The following is a 13,798-nucleotide window of genomic DNA, read 5'->3' on the forward strand; positions in this document are numbered from 1 at the left end:
CAGTAATCTATATTATTTTTTATCATTTTATCATTTAAATATATTTTTTATTGAGTTAAAAATAGTTTGAAATGAAATAGTTTCTTATTTAACTATTTTGATTTAATATATTTTATAATTAATAATATATAAATTATAATATATAAATTTACATTTATAATTATTAATGAAAATTTGTCTTTTTGTTTGTTCAAGTATCGTAACTACTGGACCGATTTTGATAAAACTTTTGTGTTTTTTAAAGCTTGTGATTAAAAATAAAAAAATAAAAACTTTTACACATTTTACTCGCAGATATACCCGAGATATAACAATTTTACCACATTTGTTTCACAGCCCATTTCAACCAATGTAAGGTGAGCTTCCATTTCTGCCAGCACCCACTTCTACTAATACTACTATGTACCACATGCATACTCTTAATTTATTTTTTCTATCCCAAACAATAACTATTTCCCTATTGACGATTTTTGTTATTACATTATGTGATAATTAAATTAAAAAATCACCGTCCGATTATTTTCATAGGGTCACACACAAGTGTACTTTGATTTTTAAATCTCAACAACCTGCCAACTGCCACCCATCATGACACGCTGTCTCACAGTTCTATTGACCAGAAAAATCCGTTGAATTCTGGACCCTACTAAGTCTTAATGTACAGAATACGTGAATTTCAAGCCCGGGCATTGCGTAAATTCGGCGCAAGCACGGAGCTTGAAGCACATCCTGCGTTCGTTTCGTGCTTGATACAAGCCCGAAGCTTCATTTTAAAGCTAGAATATAAAAGGGTGTGTTTCCTCCTCCCCTAACCGTAATTTCAACCGGTCTAGCGGTGGCAAAGCCTTTGTGCGCCGGAAATGAAAAAAAAAAAAAAGAACAGGAAAAAAAATTGCAGACTTTTTTTTCAAAAGAAACAAAATGTAATAAAATGGGGTTTGGGGAGGGGGGAGGAAATGTTCAATCTCAACGATTTACGTGTGCTTATTGAACTTTGTGATTTGAATAAATGCTGAGTGTAGCAATTTCATTTATTCGCGTAGAGATACCGTTATGGCCCTGAGAAAATTTGCACGCACTGTAGAAGGACAGAGAAGAGAGGAGGACAAGAGAGAGACAGATAATCTCTGTTCCCGTCATTTTTCTGTTTCTCATGAACACCCTATCCTACCTTTCCCACTTCTCTGCCCCCTCCCCCCCCCCCCCCTACCCATTAAACGTACGTGAGTTCGCACCGAGTAGTTCCCCGCTCGGCCGCTGCGCTGCGGGCGTCTCGCCGCCAGCCAATCACAGTCGCTGTAGCGCGCGCAGGGCAGAAACGCGGCGCACTTCTGCCAGCCTAGCGCAAGGACATTTCCCCAACTTATAATCAGAAATCAAACTGTTCTGCGCAGCGTCGCGTTTTTAATTCTGTACGCCGAAATACCGGTAGTTCTTGGTAAAATAACACGCGCTCGACAAACAATTGCATAACATATAAATTTTTATGCGCATAGAAATTGTTAGGTACTTAATTTTCTGATATTTGAAACTAATCTTATATAGTTAGGAACCTAAACAAAAACTCGCGTTATAATTTGTAGAGAGGCTCGTCTGCATAACATTATTCACTTGAACTGCGTCCTCATTGGACCACAAGAAGTTATTGCCCATCTTCAAGGAAAAGAGACAAATAACATCACAAAATTAAAAAAAATGGCCCAATCACACGCAGACACTGACGTATTTGTGTGCAAGTCTGTGGAGCTAAGCTAATCCTGGGTGCCTGAAAATAACGAGACATTTTTCAGGCCTCTATTTATAGTCATAAATTCTTGACTTCAATGCTGTGCAATGCAATGTCCATTGTGCATTCCAACTAATAGGTACTAACATTCTGTTATCAGTAGGGACCGGAAAAATTCGCGGGTTCAATGACCTGCCGGATGAACTCCATAGTTCTACGTACACTAGGTCACATTTCACCCACTCATTGGCTGCTGTCTTGTGAGACGTCCCAACGTAGTAGCCTGTGATTCGATAAAGCTTTGGTCGGGTATTTCTTATTGGCCCAGAGTCATCCAGGTGAGTTGTGAGCCAATAGCAGAGACAGCACTGAGGTATAACTATTTGTATTTTGGCCTATCGCGAATTTTTCCGGTCTCTAGTTATCAGGCCTTCTTCGCCTGCATGAATGAGTACAGACTGGGTCCTAGCATGTGAGCCCAATGAGGGTAGAATCTGGGCAGCCTCCAGTGATTCTGTCTAGATATCATTGAAGACAAGGGGTCCGGGGCTACCGGTAGACACAGGAGTAATCCTCCCTTACGTGAAAGAGTACCCCCAGCGGGGAGTTCCTATGTGCGAAGGAGCGAGCCTACCTCCAGCCCACAGCCCCTGTCGAGCCAGAACACAGACCGGGTGCGATAGGGAGAGGGGTTAGGGCCGCAGCTATGGCGAGAGACTGGGGTAACCCATCCCAGCATAGACACCACCTCGGGCCCTTAGCTCCCTCAGCTGAACCAGTTGGCTGTGCCTGTGCCCTACACCCTTAGGCTATTACTATTGAAGTTCGATTGAAATCGTCCTTTTTGCATTGTTTTGGCATGGAAACAAAACAAAAAAAAAAGAACTATCGACCAAAAAATTTATTGGAATGTAAAGTTAATTATGTTGCAAATTTGACCAAATTTTTAAAAGTTCTTCCTCTGTGAAAATGAATGTGTGCAGTGGCATGTGGGATATTATTGTTTAGAATTTTCATAATAGATCATTGTTTTTTTTTCTTCTTTTCTTTTAGGTGAATTCAAAGTACGTAAGAGGTCATCTAAAACGGCAACAGTTATCCTGTTTTTGTTGTAACACTATCCTTAAAACGGTGATAGCTAGGAGCATAAAATTCATGTTTAATAAAAGAAATAAATTAAGATGTTTTATAATGTGCACACTAATTTGAAAGTTAGCGGAGCCACCTTTGCGTATAGTATAATACAGAAGTCGTCGTCGGTGCGTAAGTAAGCCTTTCACTATGTTGATTTATTATTAAGTCGGTTTTGTATGAACGCCAGTAAGAATAGTAAAACGTATACGAAATCGGTGGGAATTTCACGCGTAAAAACGAGTTAACACTGAGCTGCGCTAATCTGGAATTAGAAGCCGCACTGTATTTTTTATTAATGGCAAAGAAAAATTCATTAAAAATTACAGATATTTGTATTTTTTTTTATTTACTTGAAAACAACTGTATCACTAAAAAATTGTGTTCGAAGTAATACTGGATTCTGATTCTTACCCGGACATTCATGATTTGCGCTGTCCTGGTACCTCCAAAGGTTAAAAATTATTTATAAACCGTTTCCTGATAGTTCTCCAGTATTAACTGGTCACATTAACAAGCATGATAAAAAAAAATAAGGTCCAATTTTTGAATATTCGGTTAACTTTTCCTTTGTTAAAAAAAATACGTTTAAGTGAAACATAAACTGAAATATAAATTTATGCTTAATGTTTCGTAAAGAAATAGTAAGTGTTACCTCGAGACAAAAAAAAACGTTATTTCATACATGCAAAAATAACCATAGCCACGTGTTGTACAAAGTTACAATGTCTTTCTTGCAATTATATTACAAACTAATTTCTAGGCAACTGGTTTCCAAAGGAATGTATCGTAGAAGTACATACAGTATCCCCCCCCCCCCTCCCTGTTCGGGAGCTCCGTGCGTCTGACCGCGCTAACCGCACGTGACCTTAACGGACGGACGCAATCGATTCCGGAGAGCCTTGCAACACCTTCCGCAAATACTAACGGTCACACATGCAGCCAGTCCAAATATTTGAGAGTGTTTCCTTCTCCGTCCCGCCACTCCGCAAACAGGCCGTGTTTTAATTGCGGAGGTTCGCGCCCTCGTTAATTAAAAATAATCACCCAACTTCCCATTATCATTGGTTTTCAACTCAAACAGAGCGTGAACAGTAGTGGCAGGCATTTGAAAGTCTTAATGTAGGTTATTAACGTCGTGTTTAATATAACGTTGAAAAATAATTAGTTTTGTTTAAAAATTGGTTGTCTGTAAAGTCGGTTTACGGACGATAATTTAACGTCACAACGTCATAACAAAACATTGATGAAATGATTGCATACTTTTATGAATAAAATTGAATCATTTTTATTGAATTATCACTACTTTGTATGGATACAAAGAAGGAGTGAAATTAAATCTACAATTTAATTAATAAATACACTTTTATTTGCACTCATTAATTCAAATATGTTTATTACTTTAACGAACAGATTATTTTAACTATAACTTTTATACATGTTTTATATTTAACTTCTTCCAATCTGTGTTATTCTGTTAAGGATAGGACGATGATAGGAAAATAGGAAACGAATGGGAGTGTTTCAAGGATGATGTGAAGGAAAATGGCTTTACCCAACACCAAGATGCAGTAAACAAAAATTGGTTGTCTGTAAAGTCGATTTACGGACGATAGTTTAACGTGACGTCATAACAAAACATTGATTAAATGATTGATCCAGAAGAAAAGTAAATATCATATTCGGCCTGAGACTGAGCCGTAATAGGTTTTTGCAACCAAACCATTAAGGCATTAAAAATATTATATTCTTTGAGGAAGAATTTTTTTTAATTTTTCTATATTTTTTATTATAAAATCTACCTCTGCATAATTTTATGAATAAAATTGAATCATTTTTATTGAATTATCACTATTTTGTATGGATACAAAGGAGTGAAATGAAATGTACAATTTAATTAATAAATTTAATTTTATTTGCATTCATTATTCAAATATATTTATTACTTTTGAAATGTTACGTGCGCCGTATTTATTTTTACAAGTACAAAAAAAAATTCGCACCTGCCGGGATTCGAACCGACCTCCTTACGGCCGCTGACCGCTCAACCACGAGGCCATATTTGATAATTAATAGTTTCAGATGTTATATAAATATTTATAAAAATTTTGTTCACGATAGGGGAATAATATTATTTCGTTTTTATAACTCGATTTTATAACAAATACGCATCCCAAATACACCAAACTTATTTATAATGTGTTACAATATTTTTTAAAACATTGTGCAAAAGATCCCGGTTGTAATTTTAATTATTATGTGTAACTGTAAAACACCATTGTTGGTTCAAAACGTATTTGAATATTCAACATTACTTTTAAATAACCGTACGAATTGTGCTGAAAATCGGTGGACGATCGTTAAATTACATAATATTAATAATTCAAACGAGGAAAATATGATTGAAAAGTCAAATCGATGGTCGTTCCAATCGAGTGGAAGAGAGATTCCACGCATGCGTACAATGAGCATGAAGAGAGATGTCACGCATGCGTACAATGAGCAAATAGGACACATCCGTAGTGGGACATCCGTAGTGGGACACTTTTTCGTGCGTGCAGCCGGCGTTCATCGATTTATTAGACGTTGTCACGTCAATAATATATTTGCGCCACGGACTCTGCAGCAATGCTAGGAGGAACGGGTTAGCAAAGAGCAATGAAAATGTTACATTGAAATGCATGAAAACAGAATTACGCCACGGACTCGGTCGCAATGCTAGGAGGTTCAGGTTAGCAAAGAGCAATATAAAATGAGCGTAACGGGACACAGCTAACGGGACAATATGCGTAACGGGACACTTTTTTCGTGCGTGCAGCTGGCGTTCATTGATTTATTAGACTTTGTCACGTCAAAAAAAATGTGAGCGAGTATTTCAGTACTCGCCAGTAATGTGTAAACGGTGCTCGGTAACGAGCAAATTCATGTGTTTTCATGTGTTCTCGTGTTTTCATGTTGCCAATACTCTTATAATACATAACTCGGACACGAAATTTAACGTAGATTTATTTAAAATAATGTCAAGCGTGATAATCATAGTGATAAATAAAATATTCGCTTTTCAAATACAAAAATTTGTGGATGTGAATCACACACATACTTTATGCGCCCGCCGCTAGAATTCGCTGCCTGAATTGTAAACGTTGCTTGCCATCATCACCTGCAGATAGCTGCACGAAAAATTGGAAATTTTAAATTATTAGAAACGTCTCAGATAAAAGCAAAAAAAAAAGACTTGAAAAAGTCCTAAACCCTGGCTTTGGACCTGATTTTCGACTAGGGATTTTATTAAAATACTGTCCATCTTGTTAAAATTCACTAAACAGTTAATACTATAAAGTTTCCGCACACGTTAGAAGTTATACTTCTAGGGCATTACTATGATATTAACCATAACCATTCTAAAACATCGTATATTATAAAACTAAGTTAATGTTTGTAGATTTGTTTTTACTGAAACGACTGAAATCAGTCTGTAAATACTTCCTACACACAAACCTTAACCTTATTGATCTGGTTTCACAGTATTATTACAGTATTTTTACAGTATTATGTTATTAAAAATGGCAAAACCTTATTTTTCAGTGACGAAATTTGAACCATGTCAAAAATTCGCCTTTGAGCTTTAAAAGCGTACGCTCTACCACTGTTTTACCAGACATATAAGGATTTTGCAAGGAGAACATGTATGATAATCATTATAATGCCATTTTTCTTACGTATTTTAAATTTTGTACTTATATTTACTATGAGTATTTTAGTTTAGCAAATATGTTCATATATTCCAGGGTAGTTTCAGTATCGTTAATTTTCATTTGGCACACCATAAATTTTCATTTCCCAATTTTCGTTTGGCATTGGGTACCTCCCTAAAGTTTACGAAGTGTCTATATGCGGGTTTATGTTGCCACACGTGGGTCCGCTATCTTGATGACTACGGCGCAGTGGTTACACATTTCTGTTTATTCGACTTCCGTCCCATTCACGAAATTACTCCGACAAAATTCCATATGCCGAGATCTAAGATGTCTACACATTAAAATAATAATTCTGCACTTAAGAAGGTTTTGTATTCTTCATCTTGGGGTTTTCAAAAAAAAAAATTACACTAAATCTTAAATATATTTCTGAGAAGTTAATTACTCAAATTTTTATTTAATAGTTTTTGAACTGGCCGCCATTGAAATGAAATAATTTATTACTTCACACGGAAATAATTTAAAGTTGAAAACTAGCAATTGTTAGACGAGGTGTTGGCTCCCGGTTGTATTCTAAGCCATGCTCTATGCCATGGAAAACCAATGTAAAATTTATATCCATACAAAAGCTGTGGCTAAATAAATGTTTGTTTGTTTGTTTTATGTTGGGTATTGAAACAATGTAATAGTCGTCTGATCTCTAGAGCGGCTTTCATTTGTTCATTTCCCGCTGCCTCGTGCTGTAACCACGACAGCATCGCGGACTCGATGACGTGGACGCTGTGTGGAAAGTCGCGAGTCGTAACTAGAATTATGGTAACAGTCCGTAGTCTTTGGTTTTATCGTTTTATAGATTCGCTCTCAACAACACTTCGATACGTTTAATATCAAACGAATTAAAATAAATATCTAAAGAATCTTAGAATAAAAATTATCTTGCTAATTTATTAAAATGTTTTGCTCAAGAGCAGCAGATGCGCAAATGCAATAAAATATATTTAATGCCTAAAATAATAGTTTTCTTTGAAATAATAGTAAAGTTATGATATTAAAGCAGAGTCACAATTAAAAAAATTACAATTTAAATTATTTATTTTGAATGCAACACAAGTTTAAAACTAACTGAAAATATATACGCAAGTTTTTTCGTTATAGTTTTAATCCAACATGGTAATTTTGTGAATTTCATCGATTGCAAAATACAAAATCTAATAAGAAATGAGTGATGTAGGTGTGTTGCACCTCGGCAAAGTGCCATAGGTAAGTTATGTTCGGCGAACTCGCTAACCAAGGTGTTGCACCGTCGCGCCCAGTCCACCTGTCAGGAAAGGGAAGCCTAAGATATAAATCAAGTTCTGTCCCTGCCCGAACACGCCCGAATACTCACCTTCGGCCAACCTCGGGTTTATTTATATGTATATTTATATTTCTCTGTTTATTTTAATGTAGCTATACTAACCTAACTAACCGTCCATGGTGTTTTAAAGTGTTTTAATGTAGCTAACCTAACCGACCACTTTTAATATTTGAATTCATTTTTCCTGCGCAAAAATAAAACAAATCCCGAGTTGGCCGAAGGTGAATATTCGGGCGTGTTCGGTCACGGACAGAACTTGATGTACATCTTAGGCTTCTCTTCAGGAAATGTCTCATCCGGGAACCCTCGGCCACGTGATCCCTCTCCAACCCCCCCCCCCCCCTCCACACGCACACCACATTCCCCTCCACTCGTGACGTCGTCCAAGATGGCGGACGTCACGTCTCTCCTCCGTCTGACCCACAACACACATTTCCTATCTACTGATACCCAACGTGCTGATGCATCTTTATTTTGGAAAATCAGCACGGGCAGAAAGACACTCAGTCAGTCGAGGCGTAACGATCCGACGCGTCATGTTCAGATACACGCTTGTTTTAATTTGATGCCCAGCACAAAAATTAAGGGCCGATGATTATGCCACGCATCAAACAGCAACAAAGATTCGTTAACTCTGTGATATTGCATGACAAAACTGTGGATTTATTTTTTCCCCCTTGCAACACATTTTTTTTTTTAACATCGTGCCCGTTCGCTGTCCCTGCTGAGAATGTAAAGCTTGCTCTGGATGTACTTTACACGCATGCATTTCCGTGAAATGCTTTTGCGTCGTGTACCCGGGGGGTTCCAAGTTCGCCAGAAACATATTGCGTAGACATTGGAGAGCTTCGTGGAATTGCTCCCTACGAAGCATCGACACTCCCTTTCGCTGAAGGACCAGCACTCTCTTGGCCGGTCTCGTTAAAACAGCATCGCGCAGCCGTGCCTTTGTGTTTAAAACATTTGTATTATGGACGTACGTTGGTATGCCATAGAGAAACCACAAGATCGGACAATAAATATGAATAAACAAAAACACAGACAACAAGCCAAAATCGTCCATAGTGCTTCTTAAATTTTTGTTGCACAGTAATAGGCAGCTTTGCATCGTGGTACAATAAAAAAAAAAGATGGCCTCCTATGCCTATAAAACTTGTAACAAAAACTCATTAATTATTTTTGCCAAAATATGCACGACTACATGTTTAATAGCTTATTTATAGGTAAAATTTTATAATGGTGCTTTCTCACACCTTTCATCTATAAATTAAAAATCTAAAAATTATTGACAGCCTACAAAAACTAAAAGACAAAGAATATGAGGGAGCAAATAAATTGCAAGGGTACGGGGGGATAGTTAACCAAATTAATTCCAAATCGTATGTCATATATGACCCAGGGTAAAGATGTGATAAGGTAGTCTTTGAGTTACCAATGAACAATGTAGCGAAATTAAAGCAGCATTTATTTCGAACTATTATTTGTACAAACATAGTATACAAAGTACAATTTTGTTTTTCGAAATAGCTTCAAAGTTTCTACTTGAATTCCGTCGTGAAACCGTTCGTAAATTAAATTATCAAAAGATAATAAATCACAAACAAAATTCATGTTACGGCGTAATGTCGAGAATTGGAATGTTTTATCATTTAAATATTTTTTTCTAAACAGTATTATTAAAAAAAATTTCAGGTACCACATTATACCCACAAGAAGGCATTAGATAACTTGTCAAGCGAAAATTATGAATGTTTACATAAAAAAAATATTTAATAAAATATCTGAATTTGTCATACTGAAAAGTTTTAATATTACTTATGTTTGCTTTGTTCGAGAAGTTGGAAATAGATGTAATTTATAGCTTCTCTACGTTTTCATTCTTGATTTTTAACGGGTACATAAACTGTGTTTTTACACACATTGGTGGCGAAGGAGGGAAAATATGATGTATTTAATTTTTAAAAAATTCCCATGGTGTTAGGGCACAGGAGTAATATTAAAACGTTTTGATATTATTTTCCAAGTTGAGGTGTTGCTGGTAATACATTTGTAGTAATTTGTTAGAAAGTAATAATTAATTTGGTTATTACAATCATTCTATCGCTATTAAATTCAGACCATTCGCTAGTAACGAGATGAGAGCTTTCAGAGCGCATAGCGAATGCTGTTTGAACAATTAATTGAGAGAAAACAAATATCGTAATGAGACCAAATGTAAACTCTGGCCAATTAGCACTGGTGAAGTGTGAGATACTTTACTTTGTTGCTTTCAAGCGATTTTCCACTTCAGGCTACTAGATGCCACTACTGTAACTAGACTCACCAGGGTTTTGGTGAAGAGGGGAGGGGGGGGCACTTCTGCTTGATTACATAGTAAGTGTGTGCAGCCGTTTTTTTTTCTCGAGCTAATTGTTGCGCCATGTTAATTAGACGCTCAAAACATTGACAGAAGTATCGATTTTGGAGTGTATGCACAGTTTTAAATGAAGATTTTTTTTTAAATTAAAGTGACTGTTTTTAACGTTGGAGATTCTAATTCATTCGTTCGTTATCAAGCACCATTTCCGCAATGTTTTGAGAGGAACAGTACGGCGATGGTGATGATGAAAAACGACTCAACTACGTCACATCATGTCGTCTCCCGACAGTTCCTAACTCCGCGAGTCTCGCGTAGGTGCACTCCACGGCGCCAGGGTTCGCCTAGCGTTATTTCCTCAGCAGTCTCTCGCGTCGTCCCTGCTGCGACATGTGGAGAACAAGCAGGGGAAGCCTTCATTTCACAGACGAGAGAGCCACACCCGAAGTTCCCCGAAGTTCCCCGAAGTTCATGCTCGCTTTTTTTTTTCCGTACCACAACAGGTGTATTTATTTTGGGGGAAGAAAAAAATTCGCGGGAATTTACTCTCCAAATGCGCGGGTTTAACTTATAAGATGTCATTCTTAAAATTATTCATTAACATACATCATAGGTTAGCTACATTATTAATACTTGGTAAAACATTGTGGATGGTTGGTTATATTAGGTAAGTATAGCTACATTAAAAAAAAAACTGTAAAATCATTTTACGGTTGCTTAGCAAATAACTAATATGTAGCTATCCAGCGCTAGGAAACAGTTTACATGATTTCACAGTATCTTCAATGTAGCTATCCTAACCAAATCAACCGTCCAAAATGTTTTAAAGTATTTATAATGTAGCTAACCTAACCTGATTGACCGTTAGTTATCATGAGTTGTCCAAAATAAACATTCACGGACACTCCTCTAAAAACAATCACAAATAAATACCGTTGCCTTTTTTATGGTCTTTCCTTTTATCAACATCGCCATATTTATTTACAATGAACCAAAAAAAAAAAAAAACCGAAGATGCACGATCGGGCGTTTGGCTTTCTCGTCTGTGAAACGAAGGCTTCCCAACAAGCAGTGTTGAAAGACGAGCAGTTGCAGGACTCACCGCCGCATGGCGCCACGGGCGGGCTCGGCAGACAGTCGGCAGCGACCGCCGCAGTCGCAGCTCCCGCGCGGCGTCCTGCAGCACACGAGACACGGCACGCTCACGTCACGCTCACGTCACGCTCACGTCACGCTCACGTCACGCTCACGTCACGCTCACGTCACGCTCACCACACGCTCACCACACGCTCTCCGCGACGCCCGGTTCTTACTCGGGCCTGCCGTTCCGACAACTGCCACTGTTTCAGTATCAATGTTCCGACGTGAACCATCTTTAAAATAACACCGAACTGTACGGATGTCATCTTGGAGACGTAAGTGCGGTGTGGTTATTTAATGTACACAGTCAGCTCGCTGACACGACCTCGAGCTTGCGTCGCAGGGGGGGTAGGGGAGGGGGGAGGGGGGAAGGGGCACCGCGCGCGGATTGGTCACAACCGGCGCGGCTCGCGACTCAGGCGTGACAGCGCGGTGACGCGTGACGCGTGTGTTTGTGAGCAGAGTTTACTTGGATTGATCGATTTAAGCCAAAAAATAGTTTATATTGGACAACATTCATATGTATGAATGGTAAAGCCTGAGCTCCTGGACAGAGGAGGCTGCGGGCCACGCACAGAAGCCGAGCGGGACTGTCCCTCGAGCCCTCCACCGCTGGTGACTGCACCGAGGGCAGGCAGCACCACGCAACTGTTACAGCGAGCAGTCAGTGTCTCGGCTTCATTGCAATCCGCTACACCGGGAGCGGCACAGACGTTCGACGATAAACGAACGGCCGCGCATCCCGACACAGCCGCGCCCAAATTGTTACTATTAAACTTTATTATATGCTTAAAAGTTTTAGTGTTATATTTTTATTATCCTACCTTTTAACATAGCTTTGACATAAATTTTGGAGCTTGGCACTCGTTAAAAGAGTAAATTTATTTTATGTGGTACGTATTAATCAAAATTGTGAGAGCTCTAAACTTGATCATTTATAAAGTTACAAACTTCTCGTTTGAATATGATAAGTTATATTTAATAGACCTACGTGACTTTCATACAATTATATTTAACATTTTATATTGTTATAATAAATCTTATAAGTAAAATGGTATGACAAAAACGATTTAAAACAATACTACCTATTCTTAAATTACAATGATTAACCTCGATCCAATAATTACACCAGGTGCGACTCGCTGACACGAACGTTTCAGGTTAAACCAACGGTCGTGCGTCCCGACACAGCCCCGCCCAAAGTTTTTGTTCCAAGCATAGCGTCTGGGTCGAGGCAGCGTCCGTGGGAGATGAAGGCGTTAACCGACGTTTCGGCATGCCTTGCAGCAGCCATCTGCAAGGGTGATACACAATACGGGCGAACATCATTCCCACGGCTGTGGCCGTTGTACTGACTCTTGCCATGAAAGCTTGCGATCTTAGATTGCAAAATTTTTTTATTAATCGAATAAAGCTGTTAAAAATCATACTTCATGAATAAAAAATTAAGTTAATTTCTCAGGAACAAGCTTAATTGTAATAGTTTTTTGTGACTCTTTTTCAGAGTGTAGGAACAACCACAGATTGAGTTAGTAGAGAAAACGACGTCACTCTTACGTTAGCGAAATTTCGCTATTGGATAGTCTCTTTTGGAGGTGGTGGGTGGGCAGTATACCTCTGTGTACCCAGAAATCCATTAAATGAGAAACTATAAAACTAAAAAAAAACATGTGGTCAAAATAAAACATCCACAGCTCGTTAAATAAAGTGGCAAGTAGAAAATAATTTGAGCAGAGCTGTTTGCACAGTGGTACGCTAGCACATTAGCAACCAAGTACACATTTCAGGAATACATACATGGTAGAAGACACTACATTCATGATGTCCAAGGTGAAACCATCTAGATAACATGAAACGAAGTTAATTTTACAGAATCTGCAGTGCCAACATTTTCCTAAATGTCCCATCATACTTGACACAGTGCAAGCCATGTAGAATAAAACTGTAAAAGAGAGTTAATTTTGCAACAACAATTTTGTTGCTGCGTTACAATCAAGTAAACCCGAGATGTCAAAGTAACAAACGTCTTACTTAAAAACTATTTACAGTTGCTGTTGGCATTTCTAATTTTAATAAATAAATATTTTCACACAGTACAAGTTTTTAATTTAAAGCAATTTAATAGCACTTATTATACAAGCATATTAAAACAATTCTACGTGTTTCCAATTATCAGAGGTGTATAGGCAGAATGTGGCATTTCAGACGGTATTTTGCAAAGTTAAGTAAACTGAAATTCTTACATTTAAGTCAAGACGCTACTGAATATCGTGGTATACTATTGTACGACGTAATAAGTTTAACTCAACATTTTTTTTTGTTTTTTTAATTTGTTGTCTCGTGCAATCACAGGGTTAGTGGATGTAGGTTCTAACACATCACAGACAATT

The 13,798-nt window shown here is 37.9% G+C and overlaps 1 protein-coding gene across 1 annotated transcript in view; it reads right to left on the reverse strand.

Moving 5' to 3' along the window:
- Nucleotides 1-13,798, reverse strand: part of LOC134534813 (uncharacterized) — a 187,090-nt gene that overhangs the window by 121,957 nt on the left and 51,335 nt on the right. The window contains exon 2 of the mRNA XM_063373411.1: nt 11,371-11,445. The gene's annotated coding sequence lies outside the window, so the exon portion shown is untranslated. The remainder of the gene's footprint in view (nt 1-11,370; nt 11,446-13,798) is intronic.

The sequence above is a fragment of the Bacillus rossius genome, chromosome 8 (genome assembly GCF_032445375.1).
Source record: "Bacillus rossius redtenbacheri isolate Brsri chromosome 8, Brsri_v3, whole genome shotgun sequence".
Taxonomy (NCBI): Eukaryota; Metazoa; Arthropoda; class Insecta; order Phasmatodea; family Bacillidae; genus Bacillus; species Bacillus rossius.